Genomic DNA, 13,894 nt, shown 5'->3' with positions numbered 1-13,894 from the left:
TGATTTGGGTGATGAACTCAAGCTTGGTGAAGCTTTAATGGAGTTTTCCTTCCTCTCTCTCTCTCTCTCCATGTTTTTTGCTGCCCCAAAGGTTGAATATAGCTGTTTAGTTCTTTAATTTTTATCTTCTTTTATTCATTTTTAAGTAGTTTATAATGATGTGTTAAAATTTTGTTGGGTGGGAGGATGTTTAATGACATCACAATGATGTCATAATTCAAATTTCTTCCATTTTCTTTCCTTTTCTTATCTACTTAATTTCAATTTAATTTTTAGCAATATTTATTCACATTTTGTTTCATAATAATTATTTACTTAACTGGACAAGTCGGCCAAAAATCTCCTCTGAAGGCGAAATGACCAAAATGACTTCTGTTTGGCTTAATAGACCAAAATTGTCTGTACCAATTGAAAAAAATTTTTAAGCATTTTCTTGACATTCTAATTCCATAGGAACCTCAATGACCCTTCTCTGGAGTCCCAAAAATTATTTTATGAATTTTCCCTTAGGTCTAGGGCTCCTAGTTGTGAGAACCGCAACTTCCCACAGGCTACCCATCACTAGGGCACTGGCTCATTTAACTTAGTTGTATTTTATTTTTAAATTTCTTATTAATATTTGAGTTAATTATGGTTCCTCACTTTAGTTTAAATATTTTTCCAAGCGTTCTAGCTGTCCGGACCCACATTGGTCATCGGAACAGTAGAATGTACGGAGTTGCTACAGGGAATGTGTTACACATAATCAGTTGCAAAAAATTTAATGTCTTTAATTTTGTAATTTTGGAACCATTTTGTAAATCGATTGCTATTTACAACTAATTTAGCAACAAAAAAAAACGGCTGCTAATTTGCAAAACGTTATAAAAAAATTAAATGTCCAAATAATAAATAAAAAATTCAAATAAATAAAATTTTCAAAAAATTTCAAAAATAATAAATTATTAATAAAAAATTAGTACTAAAAATTCATATAAAAATATTATAAAAATTAGTAATAATAACTATTATAAAAATATTAACAAAAAGTTAAATTTTAAAAAGATATTCATACAATAAATTACTAATACCATATATATATTACAACAAAAAATTACTAAAAGTTAATACTATAAATAATTTACTAACAAAAAAATATTTTTACAAAAATTTTTATTTTATGTCAAAGAAAATAAATTAACTAAAAAATATGAGAATGAAAAAGATGAAGAAGAAAAATGATGATAAAGAAAAAGATGATGAAAAAAATATGTTAGAAAGGAAATGATAATAAATAAAATATATGAGAATGAAAAAGATGACGAAGAAAATGAGAGAAAAGAGAAAAAAGAGAGAGAAAAAAATGAGCAGTTGTCACACCTTACCCCTCTGTAAGGCATAACATGATTCCGTAGAATACCTAATGAACTACTGCACTTCACCTATTGATAACTCATTAAGTACCCTATAAGGGATTTTAAAAAAATTTTGTTATTTTTTAAAAGTGGTGAGAATTTTCTAATAGATATTAAAACATTTAATTAAAGTTGAAAGCTAGTTGAAATTTTTGGCCCATTTTATTTTTCTGCAAATTTTATAAAAATTTTGGCAGAGTTCCGTCTGTATTTTGAGAAATACCTGAAAAAAAAGCACTTCTAATAATTTTTCTCAACAACTTCTTCAAATTCACAATCATCTCAATCAATTTCAACACATTATCAACTTCAACAATTCAAATCCACCATTTCCAATATCCAACAATCATCAAATACCATTAATGAATTTCATTCAATTCAAAATAAAATACTACCATTCATATTTTATTAATGAAAAAGTGATTTATATACATCATTGCAAAAATTTATATTAAAAGAAATTCAAACTACATTTTATTACAAACTTTATACAAACTTTGTACAAACTGCTCAAGACCAATTTTACATGTCCATATATTTATGTGCATCACAAACATCAAAATAAATATTTACAGTCGGGGTATAAATTATACCCGTTATAACCTCAGGGTAAGTCGCTCCACAATCCTCAGTAGCTCACTCTGCTGCATCTCTAGTCTCTAAATCTGCGACAGCAATAACAGCCATCGCTGAGTACTAGGACTCAGTGGTGCACAACATACTAAAATAATATTTATGCAGAATTTAAATCATATTTATTCAAAAATTGAACTGGACATGAGAATTAAATATAAAATATGAATTATGAGATTTTAATCTAAACAATTTCATTTCAAAGTATCAAAACACATTTCACAAAACCCACAGTTAGATCATGCCATTCGAAACAAATATAATCTCAATAGCCAGAGGCTAAGGAGAAGTCACATCACAAGGCTAGCTAGCTCAAATATATGGATATCCATTCAATTTCTTCTTCTGCTGGTACACACCTCAAGACTTCAGCCAGAGAATGAATCAAAATTCGAAACTGATCACCCCCACTAGTCATGCTAGTGAGGTGTTCAAATATATGGTAATGACACTGTGGTTTCAAAACTTATCTTAATAATTTACTAAATATTGTCATTTCAAATATACACAATAACTTTCAACAATTTAAATCAAAACACCATAAATAATGTCACAATTCACTATTTCAAATTATTCAAAACAATATGCAGAAATTAATTTACAGAAATTATACATTGTGCACAAACCTTAAGCGAGTCACCTCTAGGCCTTGATTCAATTCCTCGGATTTTTTCCCGATGTTCTTTTTCACTGAAAAACACAGTTTTACTGTGTTTCAGTATCATAACTTCATCATTAGTCCAAAAATAAATTTACATTCACTTATACCCAGCTCTAATGTGCTAATCTTGACGTTATTTAATTTTTATGTTTTGGGTTACTATTCACTATACTATTCAAGTATGGGAATTCCAACTTCACACACATACCACATTTTGGTCACTAAATTTGTTGGTTTTGGTTGCTTACTCAAATTCTAAGTCTTTTAGGCAAATTTGTAAATTTTCAGTTTTGGTATCTTAAGTTGCACTGTTCCATTGGTTATTTTTCTGTTAGAATTTGGCAAAACTTCCTTCATAGAAAATGTTCCCTATTGTCTTAAGTTTGTTCTCCTTTTTGAATCACTCCAATTGGAGTTTTTTAGCTCAAGTTATAGCCATTTGAACCATGGCTGCCGGATTGGACTTAACCCAAATTTCTGGGCAAATTTTGGTTCTGGCAGTTTTAGGTCACCAACTTTGGGTGGCCAAATGACTTGGTTAATGGCATAATTTGGGTTTCTGTTCTTCATAAAAGTTTTAGGTCTATATCTCATCCGTCCACTGGTAAAATTTCAGGTCATTTAGACCTTCCTAGCTCAAGTTATGGCCAAATGAACAAACACTGTTTATTTGATCAGTTTGTACAGTTCAGACTGAGAAAATCCAGATTTGGTCAATTTGTTCACTAGGTTTTGGTCACTTTTTGGGCATGATTCCTAAATGAAAAATATTCCATTTTGTGTCTATTTTCATTACCAATTGGTCTCATACCAATTAGACTTGTAAATTTTCAGTTTTGGTCCCTCAAAAGGACCTTGGTCCAGCTGCTTGCAGCATGACCACATTGAATCCGAATTTAACCTCAACTCCAACACTTCCAACACACTTCATTTGGTCACAAATGACCATTTCTCACCTCAAACTAGGTCAAAGACATTATTTATCAATTTCTCACCTTTTTGTCTCTAAAGCCTAAGTGTCCAAAGCTTAACCACACTAATTCATTGCATTTAACTAATTCAAGATATTTAATCATAATCATTCAACACCAATAAGCTCACATACACCTTTAAATTCACCAACTCATGCATACATCTATCAAACCCTAGTTGACCGAAATTTAGGTTTGGTCCTCGACAAATGTTTTCTTTTGATTTCTTTAGTCTCTAAGTTACTTTAAGCATATTTGCATGAAATTTTAAGAAATAATTTAGAGTTTATTACTAACCTTTGGGTAGCAATTTCTAACTCCCCTTTCCTCTAATTTGCTTTCTATTTCTTGCTCCTCTACACTCTTCAAGATGCAAGGATGAGGTTTAAGTTGATAATTTAGGGAAATTAGGGTTTAATTAGTGGATTCAAAAGCTTGAGTGCAAGCTTTAATAGAGTTTAGAAATTAAGAGGGAGAGAGAGAGTGAAGGCGGCACTTAGGGAAGAAGAAGACTTTTATCTTTTTTATTTATTTATTTATTTTGCTATTAGTTCTTTAATTTAATTCCTGACTCCGAAATTTTCTTTTCTCTGATTTTATTTGACAGTTAGGTCAGGAGTCAGCTCTCGGGGTTAATTGACCAAATTGCCCCTCGCCGATTCAACCCGATTTGCAAATAATTCAATATTTCTTCCGGCTCTCTGACCTAATTATTTGACTGGCTTAACAATTCTTTTTCGTGATTTTCTTTGTTCCACTGTGTTTGTAATAGTCCTAAAGACCGTGGCGTTACATTTTACAGTTCAAAATTTGAGTTTAAATCGACTTCGCAGTCCTTCCTGAAAAGGTCACCCATCGCTGTGACTCTTGGCTCGTTTAACTTCTTATGTTCTGTTCGTCTTATTTATACTTAACTAATTGGCAATTACTAATTATTTATGTTTGTAGCTTATCTAATTGTCTTAAGTGTGGTTCTAATCCCCTTAATTATCCGGACCGACTCCGGTCACCGGAATAGTGAAATGTACCAGGTTATACAAGCAATTGTCAATTGCTAATTTTTTTTTAAAAAATAGGCAAGAATTTTTAAAGGGAAAATTTTACAATAGATTTGTGATTGGTTGCAAAATTGGTTGCAAATCAAAATAAAAAAAATTAAAAAATGGTCTGGAATTTTAGGGGGGAGGTGGGAATCGGTTTCAAAAAATTGGTTGTAAATCCAAATAAAAAAAATGGGCAAAAAACTTTTTTGGGGGAAAATCAATTATAAAATCAGTTACTAATAACAACCGATTTTAATCAGTTTTAAAAATCAGTTGTTGTTAGCAACTAATTCGAAAATAGGTTGCAAATTAAAAAAAGAAAACAAAAAATTGGACAAGAATTTTTGAGAGAAAAAATCAATTGTAATATTGGTTGTTAATAGCAACCGATTTTAATAGGTTACAAAAATTGGTTGCTATTAGCAACCAATTCGCAAATCTATTGAAAATAAGAGAAAAGAAAAAAAAAATTGGGTAAAAATCTTTGAGAGGAAAAATTTAGCAATTGATTGGAAAAATCAATTGCTATTTTAGCAACTGATAAGGAATTGATTGCAAATAACAACCGACTTTAGCAACAGATTGCAAATCGGTTGCTATTAGCAATCGATTTTTGTAACAGATTGTAAATCGTTTCTAATTTTGGACCTAATTAAAATAATTCTTTAATTTAGCAACTGATTCTCTAAATTGATTGCTATTAGCAATAGATTTTAGCAATCAATTTTTTAATTAGTTACTAATAGCAATCGATTTTAAAATCGGCAGCTAATCGTATATTTAAGGTTTTTTTTTTATAATATTATTTAACAATTGATTTAGCAACTAATTATAAATCGGTTGCTAGTGACAACCAATTGTAGTAACCAATTATAAATTGGTTGTTAATAACAACCTATTCTTAAATCGATTGCTTAATTTTTAAAAATTAACTATTTTACTGAAAAAAATTGAATTAAAATTATAAAATTGATTATTAATAGCAATCAATTTTTGTCAATTCCAATAATCTGTTGCAAAACTATTTATTTTTTTATAATGAAAGTTAGTTTTTTATATAAACAAGATTTAATTTTAGTTTACCTAATATTTAATTAATTAAATTTCATACAAGTTGGTTAAAGATACAAATAAAATTAATTTTATTATTTACCAAGTAAACCCCTATTATTACTATAAATTTTATAAAAAAAAAATTATTATTTTGGAATTTAGAGTACTTACCTTCATAATAATTGTAGTTGCTATTGGGGCAAGCTATACATTAAAAAAAAAAAAGACATTCTCTTCTAATATGGCATGATTATCCCTGTCTTACTCCCACTAAGCTTCATACAAGCTCTACATAATTATTTTCCTTTTAGGTACTTATCTTAGAATTATTTATCAATTTTATTTATAATTTGAAATAAATTAATAACAAATTGCATTGAAATCTAACACTAATCTCCTAAGTGATTTAAACTTTTATTTGGTTAAAACTACCTATTGGCCAAAGGTCTTTTAACCTAATCCTAATACTTCATAACACCATGACACATCATATACATAATTAAAATTAGATCAATATATAATTTAAAACTTGAACATAATACACACACACACACAAACTAATATTAAATTTCCAGATCTAGCAGATTCACTATGTCTTTGCATTTGAATTTCCTAAAATATCTAAAAAAGTATAAAAATTACTGAAAAATTATAGGTGCAAGATAAAAACATAATATTAAATATAAAATTAATAACCAAATCAAAATCATTACCAAATAAATTAAAAAAATCAGAACTTTTAATAGTGATAGATTTGCACTACTTTTTTAAAATTGCAATATCTCAAAAAATATAAAGGATTTTTTTCGTGAAAACTATAGAAAAAGTTAGACAATATCTTGAATTTAATTATATAACCGAGAATTGCGAAAAAAAGATAAAGAATCGAGGGAGATATGAGCATCGAAAGGCAGCTGCAATGCATATCGCAATCTACAAACACCCTAAATTTGGATAGCTATAACTTACTCAACTTAACAGTTTTTTTATGATTCTTAAGACTAAAATTATAAAAATTTAATGAAGATTACAAATATAATTTTTATACAAATTTTACACAAGTAGAAATACATGAAAAGTAATTAAAAATGAAGTGATAGAAATAAGAATATGAGCTAAGTTATTATCATGCTCAAATTTATCATATATACATGCAAATTATGAATGTATAAGGTTAATTTAAGACATGTAAATATGAAACAACTATATTTTTGACATGAATCTTGAATAAGAAGTATCAAGAACCCTCACCTTGATTAAATCTTTAAAAACCTTTCTTGAACTTAAGAAACAAAAGAAAGCAGAGAGAAGGAAGAGGGAAATTTAGAGAGAACTCTAAGGGGCTAATCTCTGCCTAGTGGGATATTTATAAGGTTTAGGGGTGTACAATTGTGATACAATTGAAAGACCTATTGATAGAGTTTAGGAAAAGATAAAGCAAAAGACAAAATAAAAAAGAATTTTAGTGAAAAAAGGGAGAATGGGGGACAACACCTAGGTAGAGAGAGAGGGAAACAGCTGGTTGGTGGGAGAGAAAGAGGGAGCCAATTTGTGGAAGAGAGGAACAAAGAGGGTCGGCCAAGAGAGAGAGAGAGAGAGAGATAGGGAGAGAGAGTCTGTGTGGGAGAGGGAGAGTGAGGAAGGAAGAGGTTGTATGGGAGAGAGAGAAATTGAGGGAGAGAGATAAGGGTAATGATAAAATTTTCTTTTCTTTACTTATTTTTAAGAAAAAGAAAATTAGGTGGGTTTCTTATTTAATTAAAATATCTATTTAGACCTTATTAGACCTATAAAGCCAAATTAGGTTTAATTAGGTTTTTAATAAAATAAATTCCCATTATTAAAAATAAAATTTATTTAAATTTAATTTACCAATTTCTGCTCTTTAAAAAATACTTTCTTAAATAATCATGCCATAGATAATTATTTATTTTTAATGTCCTTAAATATATCTCATAGTCATATAATTTTTCATCTTCAGGTTCTCCACGGCCTCAATGCGCATGCCTACAAGTCACAAAAATAGGGATCTACACAGCTATTGAAAGCTAGCAACTATGACAGAGAGATTAGGAACTACCTTAGAGATCTTAAAACTATTCACTTATGGATATATATACTGACTGTAGTTATTTTTCATTATGTCTTCTTTTTCTTAGGTTTGGTACTTTTAGACTTAATTGATAGTATTTACTTGTGTATAGTCTATTTTCTAAGTTTGTTATCAGTCATTAAACCTACTAGCCATGAAGGTCTATACAAATGTAAGGAAAAATTATAAAAACAATTAAGCTTACCAGACTTTAGGTAAAAGGATTGGAGATGATTTTAGAGTCTTGGAGTGCTTATGAAAACTACTTGATTTGCATATTACTATAACCTAGAGCATGATATGTAGCCTTTGCATATGAAATTATAAAAAAAGAAACATAAACCAAAACAACCTTCTAGGTAAAATTAACTAAAGTAGCCTTGGTTTTCATTATGTTTAGGGAAGCTTTCAATCTCAAGTTGCTAGCATAGCTCTATGAGCATGTTAGGTGATCAAGAAATTGAAAAGCTAGCAACTTTGGATTTATTAAAGAAAGAAAAATATACAATCAATTTCAAGGGTGTGTGTGTGTATACATAGAGAGGGAGAGAGAGAGAGAGAGAGAGAGAGAGAGAGAGAGAGAGAGAGAGAGAGAGAGAGATGTATAACATACCTTGCTTTGATTGGCAATTCATTGACTCAAAATTTGTTTATGCTCTTTTTTCACCTTTGTTGCCCTTCCTTTGATGTTACTACCTTGAATATTGCCTTTACATAACATATAAAATTATTAGGTGGTTATCTACGTAGCAATGAAGTTATTACAAATCAGAATATTAAATTAAACATGGTGCCTTTTTTTTTTTACGCCTCCTAAAAAAAAAGGTCAAGTTTCTTAGCTCCTAAATGAAAGGCTTTATTCTTTAGCAGCTTTGAAATGTAATTTAGATATCTAGGTTTTTCCTCATTGCACTATTAATAGAAATTTTCTACCTAAAAAAATACAATCAAAATAATATCAGCTAACATACCTTGCTTTGATGGGTAATTTATTAAATGTAATTTTGCATGTAGTATTTTTCCCTCCTTATTGCTCTTCCTTCAAAGTTAGTAGCTTCAATATTGCTTGTATGTAATGAACAAAATTGTTAGTTGGTTATCCACATGGCCACAGTATGTTAAAAGAAAAAGGGTGTTACACCTTACCCCTCCGTAAGGCATAACATGATCCCGTAGTATACCTAATGAATTACCAAACTTCGCCTACTGATAACTCATTAAATACACTACAACGGATTTTAAACTTTTTCTTAATTCTTTTTACAGTGGCGAGCACTTTTGATAGGTGTAATTTTTTTTTTTTTATCTGAAGTGAACCAATTAACAAATCTAAAGTATCAATAATCTCTATAAAAATTTTGGCAGAGTGCCATCTGTATTTTGAATAAAACAGTTTTTCAAAAACCTATAAAAAAGAAAACACTTCCAATATATTTCTTCAACCCCAAACTCCAATAATAGTTCAACATAATAAATTTCTCAATATTTGTCAACTCAATTCAACATCAATTTTCCAGTATTTCCAAAAGCTGAGATAAGAGAAATATGCCATAATATTTTTACAGGCCAAAATGATTTACAATTTTAGTTTACAACTGCTCAAGACCAAGTACAATATATACATACAGTGTACATACATTACAACAAAATTTTAAAAATATGGTGTACTCAATATACCCGGCAGAATCCCAAAATATAGCACAAGTAGCCTACTCTACTACTCTATCTGTCTGTCTACCTGCGGCAGCAATGAAAAAGCTATCGCTGAGTAAAATTTACTCAGTGGTACACAATAACAATTTAAAATGCGTTATATAAAACTTTTATTGATAATTCACAATTCAAATGATTCACAATTTTATGTCACAATTTTCAAAGCTCATGTAACACAGATTTGATCAAACAATTGAATAACATAGTGTTGCCAATCAATAACACAATTTAGGTCATGACACAAATTTTTCAAACATGCCGTGTTGTACACCACGACATGACATACTCACTTCAATAATCGAAATCAATGAGGGAGGTAGCTAGCTAGATAATGAGTGCTCATCTATACTCACCTCAGACTGACAAGTCAAAGAGGGAGGAATATAGTTTTACTCACCCCATAAATGGAGGAGGAACATAGTAATATTATCATGCCAAGTATGAATCAAAACAATTCAAAATCACCATATTTAAATATTTCATACAAGCCACAAATCATATTTTATCTCAAAATTTCCATTTACAAAGTAGGCAACACAATAATTTTCAAATAAAATGCCCAAAGTCAAAACAATAAAAAATTATTCATAACTCAATTCTCCAAATAATTTTTTTTTAGTAAAAGCAGTGAATATAAAAGTATTGTGCACAGACTTGATCTGAGTCGCATCTAGGCCTTAACTCAATGTTCCTTATGCTTTTCAATATCCTTTTCAACTGAAACACATAATTTAAAGTGTTTCAGTGCTCAGTTAAATTGTTTCAACAATAAAATCCAATATCTAAATTTTTCTTGATACTATTCCTTCAATTCATTTCATTAGTCAACCTATAATGTTGACCATTAATACACACTAGGTGAATAAATTTTAATGTTATCAATATGTCACCTTTTATAGTCCTTTAGTATTGGTATATGTTACCAATCTCATTTTTAAGTATATTGCATTTTATTGCAATTTATCGAATTTCGGTATGCTGTTTTGACCTAGCCAGATGACCTAGTTTCCTTAGTTTTCGGGTTATGGTCAGAATAAGAAACTTGTAGGTCTATGTCTTAGTGAACTTTTGCCACAAATTTTAGGTCATTTGGAGTTTACTAGACCAAGTTATGGTCATTTTACTATTGCTGGACAGATTGCACTAAAATGGCAAACTTAGGTCATTTTTAGGTCATTTCCGATTCTGGCAGTTTTTATACCCGAACTTGTGCAAGAATTTTGACTTACTTATGGTCATTTATGGGTTTTGGTGTCTTCATAAGAGTTGTAGCTCTATGTCTAGGCTATTTATGGTATAAATTTCAGGACATTTGGACCTGTTTTGAGTGAGTTATGGCCAAAATACTGACTGCTGTTCAAATGGTCAATTTTCAGGTTTGCAAAGTCACTAATCCGGATTTGGTCAATTTTCATGTCACTTTCTGGACAGAATTTAGGTAGGCTTCCAACATGAAAGTTGGCACATTTTGTGCCTAGTTTCACTTCCAATTGGCCTCATACTAATTGGAGTCACACAAATCAGATTATAAGCTCAATTGTATACTGCCTTTATACACTTCATCAAATACACAACCATTACACATCCTACTTGCTTCACCTTAACTTTCCTTACCAAATTTCTGGATTTATAAGACACTAACATCATTCATCACATCTCAACATGGTCATTTTGGATAGAATACACAAGTGCTCAATGCACACATTACACCCTCAATTTTCAAAGTTTAATTCAACACAATATCAATGCACATAATCACTTGATTTGTACATACACTTCCACTATCATTCATACACATTGCCCTTAAACCATTACTACCAGAATTCATCAATAAATTTCATAAAGTCACACATTAATTCATGAACTCCAAGGCTGCCAATAGTGGCAGTTTGCTAAGGTATCAAATTTTCCTTCCAAACCCCTAAATTCAAGTGCTCAATATACATAAATGGAGATTAATTTACTGACAATTCAAATTGACTTATTCAACACTAATTTCCATCAATTACATGTAGGAAAAACTCAAGCAACTCACCTTTCATGGCTGCCAAAAATGGACAGTCCCATAACTCAACCATTTCTTCAAATTTCTTCATCCAAAATACTACCCACAACCTCAACACAAGTTTTAATTAAGCAAGGGAAGAGAATGGACACTTACCTCTTGTTTGAGCTTGCTAAAACTTCACCAAAATCTCTTAAATTTAGTATCAACTTCTTCCTTGCAAAGTGTAACACCCCTAAGTTCGGTAGTGCGTTCTACTGCTCCGGTGACCAGTGTTGTCCGGACAGCTAGGATGCCTAGAACTACACTTCAATATGAGTGGGGAGACATAAAATAATGAAATACAAGAAAAGAAAATACAAGAAAAACAAAGGAAAAATAATAGCAAAGAAATGTAGCCAAGTTAAGCGAGCCGGGAATCCTAGCGATGGGTGACCGCACCGGGAAGTCACAGCGTGGACCGTTGACTAGCCCTGGACTGCGGGGAACCCTGGAAAACATTTTTAGGACTTAAATAGACCCTTATTGAAGAATAAATCTCATTAGAAAGATCAAAGAAAAATTAAATAATTAGTACAAAGAAAAGTGAGAAATCGAAAAACAGACAAAACCCGGTGTTACCGAAAAATCGGGAATGCAACCCGAACAGGGGCATTATGGCCATTTGATATCCTGAATTGTCTTTTGACCTAAATTTCCATTAAAAATAAATAATATTACACTTAGAAAATGAAATGAAAAATTAATTTGAGGGTACCTAATACAAATAGCCAAAATGGAGTGAAAAATGTGTAAATAAAACATGTAAGCTTATTATATAGTTATAATTGAGTGAGTGGGCCACTAAAGGAATATAATAGACACATAATGGGGCAGCTGTACTTCCATTATCCCAGCAGAAAGTTCATCTTCTCCATTTCCATAAAACCAGCCGAATTGAGAAGAAGAGAAGTCCACCATTGATGTTTTCTTAAAGCTTCATCTAACCCTTCCATTTCACCTTCAATCACTTAGGTCCCTTCATGAAAAATTGTCTACACATCACAAGGAAGAGTTTGATACCAAATTTAAGAAATTTAATCAAGGTTTAGCAAGCTCCAACCATAAGGTAAGTTAGCATTTTTGAAGATTTATTTGATAAACTTTGTATACATGTTATGGGTGTTGGTTTTGTGAAGGAAATTTTTAAGTTTGAAGAGTATTGAGATATCCATTTTTGGGCAGCCATGTAATCATGTATTGATGAAGTATTTGTACATATAATTGATGAGAATTATGTTGGTTGTGATGATTTAATAACCTAGTGAATTACTTCACATGTATAAGGTGATTTTTGCACTTGGAATGGGATTTAATGAATTGTAGGACACTTGGTGTTGAAGGACAATTTCGGTAGCTTGGGGACACTTGAATAAATGTATGTATTCATGGAAGTGTTGGCAGAATGTTGACATAGAAGGATTGATAGATATGTGTATGAAATTATTTTGTAAAGTGTATGTGAGAATTAGTGATGTTTAGGTGTGTATGTGATTGTATTTAGACTTTGTAAATGTGAACTTTAATTGGTGTATTGAAGATAATTGTAATCTGCCCAAAGTGAGGATAATGTAAAGTGGGATGTGGTTTTGGTAATGTACCAAAACAGATTTGATAGGGAAGTAAACATATTGCAAGGTAAATGTGTGTAATTGATGTGTGTTAAGCAAAGTAACCAAGGGCAGTGTACATTTTAGCCAATAAGTTTAAATGTGTAACCTCAATTGGTATGAGACCAATTGGAGGTGGAACTAGGCACAAAATGTGCCAACTTTCATTGAGAAAGCATACCAAAATTCTGCTTGCAAGGTGACCTAAGAAAATGACCAATTCGGATTAGGTGCAATTAGGACCTGAAAAATGACCAATTGGGCAGCAGTGAGTGTTTAGGTCATAACTCACTCAAAACAGGTCCAATTGACCTGAAATTTTAACCATGAATAGTTAAGACCCATACCTACAAGTCTTATGAAGACACCAAAACCCAGAAATGACCAGAAGCAAGTCAAAAAGCTTGCACAAGTTCGGGTCCAAAAACTGGCCGAACCAAAGTTGACCAAATTGACCTAAAATTGACCTAATTTGATGCCATTTGACCAGCAATAGTATAATGACCATAACTTGGTCTACTTAACTCGGATTGACCTGAAATTTTGCCCCACGTGCAATAAGACATAGATCTACAAGTTTGTAGTTTTGACCAAAACCCGAAAACCGAGGGAACTAGGTCGTCCGGTTAGGTCAAACTAGTATCCCAAAATCCAGCAATTTGCAATGAAATGCAAGAAAA

This window comes from Hevea brasiliensis, chromosome 6 (genome assembly GCF_030052815.1).
Source record: "Hevea brasiliensis isolate MT/VB/25A 57/8 chromosome 6, ASM3005281v1, whole genome shotgun sequence".
NCBI lineage: Eukaryota > Viridiplantae > Streptophyta > Magnoliopsida > Malpighiales > Euphorbiaceae > Hevea > Hevea brasiliensis.
This window is presented reverse-complemented; position numbering follows the sequence as displayed.